The sequence below is a fragment of the Suricata suricatta genome, chromosome 15, assembly GCF_006229205.1.
Source record: "Suricata suricatta isolate VVHF042 chromosome 15, meerkat_22Aug2017_6uvM2_HiC, whole genome shotgun sequence".
Classification (NCBI taxonomy): domain Eukaryota; kingdom Metazoa; phylum Chordata; class Mammalia; order Carnivora; family Herpestidae; genus Suricata; species Suricata suricatta.
The window spans coordinates 49,283,758-49,290,175 of record NC_043714.1 but is presented as its reverse complement, the minus strand read 5'-3'; the positions used below and the strand labels follow the sequence as shown (position 1 = coordinate 49,290,175).

At 37.9% G+C, this 6,418-nt stretch overlaps 1 long non-coding RNA gene across 1 annotated transcript in view; it reads left to right on the top strand.

Moving 5' to 3' along the window:
- The first annotated feature begins 3 nt into the window (after positions 1-3).
- The window catches only part of LOC115279264, a 54,581-nt gene continuing 48,166 nt past the window's right edge, over positions 4-6,418 (top strand). Inside the window, exons 1-2 of the long non-coding RNA XR_003903314.1 lie at positions 4-142; positions 4,301-4,433. This is a non-coding gene — a long non-coding RNA (uncharacterized LOC115279264). The remainder of the gene's footprint in view (positions 143-4,300; positions 4,434-6,418) is intronic.

Below are 6,418 nucleotides of genomic sequence, written 5' to 3'. Positions count from 1 at the left end.
CCAGGCGCAGAGACTTCTGCCCGCCGCTGCCGCGTGCAAACGCTGCGGTGGTCGTCGCCTGAGGGCTTTGCTTCCTTACCGCACGGTGGCTGCGGTCCGCGAGAGCAAGCATTTCAAGACGGATTGCATTTTCAGTTCCACTGTAAGTCGCACAGCGTCACTTCTGTTACTGGCTGAGGCGGTCACAAAGGCCAATTTGGAAGAGGACACGGACGCCATTATCTTGATGGGATTGGCAAGGTTTTAGTAGAGGCTTGGGCTAGGAGGTATGGTGGTGGCCAGTTTAGGAACCACGGTAGGCCTCGTTCCTGGGGTCTGATTGGAACGGGACAATGAAAACAGAGAAGTAAGGGCAACGGTCTTTTAAGCAAAAGCAGCTTTAAAGATAATGCCTATTTGGATTATTACCAAAAGTTAAGTACGTAATGTTATCACTAGCTAGGGCTGCAGGAACATACTGTTTCCGTACATGCTCTTAAAGCCTAGAGAGTGGTGTGTTTCATTTGCTTCGTTCAGTACCTACATTTGACCTGGACACTGGATAATCCTTCTGGAAGGGCGTAAATTTTCTAAAAGCTTTTGGAAACCTTTGATAGGCTGTTTCACATGTGCGTCCTGTTACTTGACTGAATATACACAACTCAAACGACTGGTAAGTTTAGTAAAAATATGAGAACAGAGGAAAATAGGAAGCCACTTCTTCCAACTCACTGTTACCATTTTAAGGGATTGATATAGGGAATTTCCTGACTTAACTTTAATCTTCAATTATATGCTTCCATGATTGCTAATACAGAAATAGGCCCAGTGGAACCACCTCTTTGTTTTCGGTAAACTTATCAATTGTTGGGGGGAGGGGGAAGGCAGCTGGAATCGTTTTGAAAAATGACCTTTCTGGCAGTCATAGGGTCAGCTGCAATAAATATTATGTGGTGATGATGACTGTGATGAGTAGTAGCTAAGAGAACAATGTTCTGGTTCCTTTGGACTCTTATTCCATTGGCAAACACTCCAGAAGAGGGGTTCACACCCAGTTCTGCCTTGTCCATGTGAGTTCTTGGTTCACACAGTATCTTAAAGCAGGAAAATGAAGGAGAGGGGGATTGAGAAATGCCTTTAATGGTTTCATTGCAAGGCTAAGCTTACCACACATTTGGGCTGCATTTTTTCCCCCTGAATTAACTCAAACTGGTGCTTAGATTTGTTGTTTTTGACAGAGTTCAAGCTGTGTGAATCGTAAAAAGGTTATAACTAAATGTATCAGATATTTTAATATTAAGAAAACAGGTGAGTGGCAATGCATATTTGTGCACTTAGCAAATATTTATTGAATGCCTACTATGTGCAAAATACAGTGCCAACTGAACTTAGAATCTTGTTCTGATTTGGATCAAATCTGAATGCAATGATTACAATGATCTTGTAATCATTGTTTTTGTTAGTCCAACATTTCGCTTTTACTCAGCCAAGTTTACGAAGCAGCACATTGCTTACAATTTGACTCATCAACTGGCAGGTTTTACTGCTGCTTTCTCTTTTCTCAGCCTTTTCATTGACTATATGAGTACACATCATAAAATCAGCACCATTGACTTTGAAGACATTTATTAAAATAATGCATTTGTGAGAAGGAATTTTATAAGACCTGTGGTTTATAAACTCCTTAATCTATTTACTCTGGATGATTAGATCCTAATCCTTGCAGGGTGGGACAGGCCCTGATGCTTATAGTGTGAGAGAAGTTTCAAATGTATTAATCAAAACTGGGGTGTACTGTGCTCCCTCAATGATTGTGCCCCTCACATTTGTTACTTTTGTAACTTTGACTTAGATCCAATCAATATAACATAATTCGGAAGAATGGCCTATAACAAGTATAGCTTTAAAGGTATATTTTCTAAGTAGCCAAATTTGAGGGAATACATATATGTGTCTGTGTGTCTGTGTGTGTGTACTGCCAAGATTCTCTACATTTTATTTATGTAAAATGTACTAGTCATTATTTGCTAAAGAAAAATTTGAAGAATACGTCTCTCAAAGTTGATAGGAAGAATTTTTCTTAAGTAGTATTCTTATGTTTGGAGGAAGGTTCAAAACGGTAACATAGATTTTGGTGGAGAAACAAACGTATATACATGTCAGGCACTGGTAGTTTATGGAGAATCAAAGATGACCAAGATTTGGCTCATACTCTTTGGGAAGCTGCAGTTAGGGAGAAGAACTTGGTTCAGATGTGAAGAACAAAAAGCACTACCATATATGTTATGGTATTGTCTGCAGAAAGGAGTTGAGTAAGACAATCTGGAGAGGCAGATATTTGACCTGGCTTGTAAAGCGTGAATCAAATTTCTTGCAGGAATGCAAGACATTGTGTTTCAAGGAATAGACACAAGAGAGAGAAAGATTCATGCAACCAAAGTGTCAAACTCCCGAGGACCTTTTAGAGAAAGCAGGATAGGTCAGATGAGGGAGGCCTAGAGAACTTGGATAATGTGAGACTTGGGGCAGAGTCTGGAAAGGCTGGAGGGTGAAGAGGTCTTGAAAAACAAAGAGGGAGAAAATCTCAGTGGCTATTGAATAACAACAATAGAGGCAGCCTAAAATAAAATCAGAATTCTTTGCCCTAACCTACAAGTCCTTGCCTGGTGGGAACTTCACCTACCTTTAGAACCCCATCTCCTGCCCCTTTCCTCCTTACTCAATATGAATTTCTTTTGAACACATACCAAACCTGATCCTACCTAAACAACTGTGCCCTAGATCAGTGGTTCTCAATCAGGTGTGATTTTTGTCACCCTGAAAACATTTAGCAATTTTAGCTGTCAGGACCTGGGAAGGTTTACTGGCATCTAGTGGGTAAAGGCCATCAGTACTGTTAAACATTCTATAGCACGCAGGATGATCCCCCACAACAAAGAATTATCAGTCCCAGAGTGACAGTTGTGTCAAAGTGGAGAAACTGTTAGGTGTTCCCTTACATGAGTATTCTTCTCACAGATGTAGTCACTCTGTCACCTCCTCGTTTTATGTTTAAATAAATTATCTCTATGGAGTGATTCTTGTTTGTTTGAATTATTATGTTGACCTCCTATCAAGATAGAAACTCCATGAGGGGAGAGGACTGGACTATATCAATAGCTCCCAGACAGTGCCCAGAATATCACAAGTGTTCAGTAAATATTTGTGAAATAAATAAATGGGTGGGTTGCAGTCCTGGTTCTAGCCTTTACTAGCTCTGTGATTGTGCCAAGTTTTTAAATTGCTAATGTCCCTTTTTCTTATACGCAAACTGTCGGGCAAGGACTGTGTTGTATTTGTTATAGCTGTCAATAACAGTTCTTGACACATCAGTAGATCTCATGGACATTAGTTGAATGAATTTGAAAGGCAATAAATTCTTTATCAGAACCTACTAACCCTTTGCTTGGATTCCCAGGGAAACTTTAGCATTTAGGAAAATGGAAAAGTGGGTAGGTATTTTAGCAAAAGTAGCTTGGGTCCTTCAAAATTAGATGATATAGCACATTTTTTTTTTCTCTTTTAGAAACTGATTTTGGTTGCAAGTTGTTTTACTTGTGATTGAAAAGCTCAAACCTGTTTTTGTAAGACTCTGGTTAGACATTTCAGAGTAGCTAATCTATATTTTCAGATTAATTCTGGCCAAACTTGAATCCTTAATGAGGGTAGAATTAATACTCAGCTCAATGCAATGCACAGGGCCAGGTATCTGGGTGACAAAGTAAGGACAGTAACTCCCATGGATGATTTTTAAAATAATTAGTTTCACAGCTTCTATTTTTGGAAAAAGCCTTTGGGATATCACTGATTCAGAAACAATATGATGAGACAGCATTAGAGGAGAAAGAAAATGTCACATTTAACTTGTGAAAAATGTTCAGAGATAAGCCAGATATTTCCCTCATTGGTAAAACAAACAAGCAAGAGCTGGTGAACTGGACCCAAGGAGCCCTGCCAAAGTTAAATTGCCCTCGGACACTAGGCAGACTCTTTATTTCTATTTCATTTGTTTTTTTTTTTCTTTCCAATATCTCCAGCATAAAATTAAAGTGGGAAGCAATATATTCTGGTTTGTTATGTATTTTTTCATCCTCATTAGAATCTAAAATTATAACTAAGGAGATATTCATGTTTAGAGGATAATGTTTTAAATCTCCTAGCCATGAGAAGGATTATATGTTCTTAGGAAAAACGTTTTAAACAAACCAATATTATCACTGATCTTTTAAATAAATTATTAAATGTATTTAATAATCTCTACACTCTTTTCCCTCTTTTGAAGGCTGAATTGGAATGTTCTAGATCTTCAGAGCCACAGGACAGAAAAAGCCTGAATGCAGAAAAATAACCCCTGAGCACAAATGCACTGAACTGTTACCTTGGTATTTATTTGACACCAACTAGCATTGACTTAGGTAAGATAACATGTCTTTTACCAAAATTGGGAAAACAGAAGAGCATTCAAGACAGAGATATGTTTCAAAATAGAAGAAGGAATTACTTGCTCACATCAATAATTTGCAGTACCTACCTGATTCTTGCAGGCCTTTGAGTTTAAGACTCCTTGCTTATTGAAACCCTTCAGATCATTTATTTCCCTGTAATTTCACCTTTGGTCATCTTCTCTGTAACAGGAATAAATAAGTTTGGTCAGAAAATTCAGAAAGGTGAATTATGACTTGAGAAATATTTTCAAACATATCATGTTCATTATTTTATCTGTGGAAAGATATAAAACAAATAAAATCAAGGACTTGGAGAATTAGAAGAGGCCTAGGGCCATCTAACCTTACCGTCTATATCTAATGTGTGAATTTTCTCAATATTTGCGTTTGAGTTTCACCTCTTACGTAAGTACTTGCAGTGATGGGGAGCTCCTTACCACACAACCCAGCTTTATTGAACATTTTTATCGTTAGGACTTTATCATTTGATAAAAATCTGTTCTCTATCTATTACTGACTATAATAAGTTCTGTCATCAAATGCATATGAAGTCATGTAGGATAAACTTGGTTTCTCTTCCTTGTGCTCATGAAACAGTCCTTTAGTTATTGGAAGACAGGTGTCAGAAGTCCTGTCTATACTAAATCTTAGTTTGTCCAGACCAAAGACCTTTGGTTCTTTCAACTGTTAAACATATTTATTGTGTTATCATAATCCTTATTGGCTCTTCCAGAAGCAATCCATAAACTTCTAGAAATAGTCTTAGTTATAGTCTGTTTTTATTACCATTTTGGATTTGTTTTGGGCCATCCTCATCTGATGGTTGAAACATTTGAACCATTGTCGACTACATAGCCTATATATTTTATGGTAAATACAGCTCAATGTATGTTGTTTATTGTTTAATTTATTAATCCTTTATTTGTCAGTTAAAAATATTTCTGGGGGTCCCTGGATGGCTCAGTCAGTTGGGCGTCCGACTTTGGCTAGGGTCATGATCTCATGATGTGTGGATTTGAGCCCCTATTGGGCTCTGTGCTGTCAGCTAGGAGCCTGGAGTCTTGTTCGGATTCTGTGTCTCCCTCTCTCTTTGCCCCTCTCCCACTAATACACCATCTCTCAATGAAGAAACATTAAAAAAATATTTCTGAAGATTTCATCACTTCAGTACGTAACTTATACTATCTGCAGTTTTGGTGTGAGGGGAAAATTGATTTGGTCTTGGGAACCTAGATATTTTTTAAGAAAAAAATTAGAATTTATTCTGTGAGAGATTCAGAGGCAATCTTTGAGAGTTTTTTTTTTTTACTGCCTTTTTTTAAAAGTTTATTTCTTTATTTTGAGAGAGAGTGAGCGAGCGTGGGTGTGCACAGGAGCTGAGAAATGGCAGTGAGGGAGACGGAGAATCCCAAGCAGGCTTCTGAGCTGTCAGTGCAGAACCTCTGACATAGGGCTTTGAGCTCATGAATTGTGAGATCATGATCTTAGCCAAAATCAAGGGTTGTCAGTTTAACTACTGAGCCACCTACGCCCCCCTTCACTGCAATTTTTAAATAACCGTTTTCCCATTTCCTCTTCATATCTCTTAATTACCTTTAGGTTTCTCATTTCTAAATGTGTATGTTTTCTTATGGAATTTTGAAGCTTTCTGTATTCTAACTTTATTCAATTTGAGAAAAAGACCATTCTGTTTTTCAGTATATCTGATATGATGCTTTATGGTTGTGATAATTCACTATAGTTAGTAAAACAAAAGTGAAACTTCCATTTTATAACTATACAAACTTTGCTGAAAGAGAAACCTGATGCCTCAAGTTTCTTCAAACACATTTAAGGTATATTATTGTTCATCTGAAAACTCTACACATCAACTCTGCCTTCAAGGGTTTTCCCGTTCCTCCTTCCTGCTCCTAATTTCTTATGATAACAGAAAACTATAAGGTGTTAACGGAAGG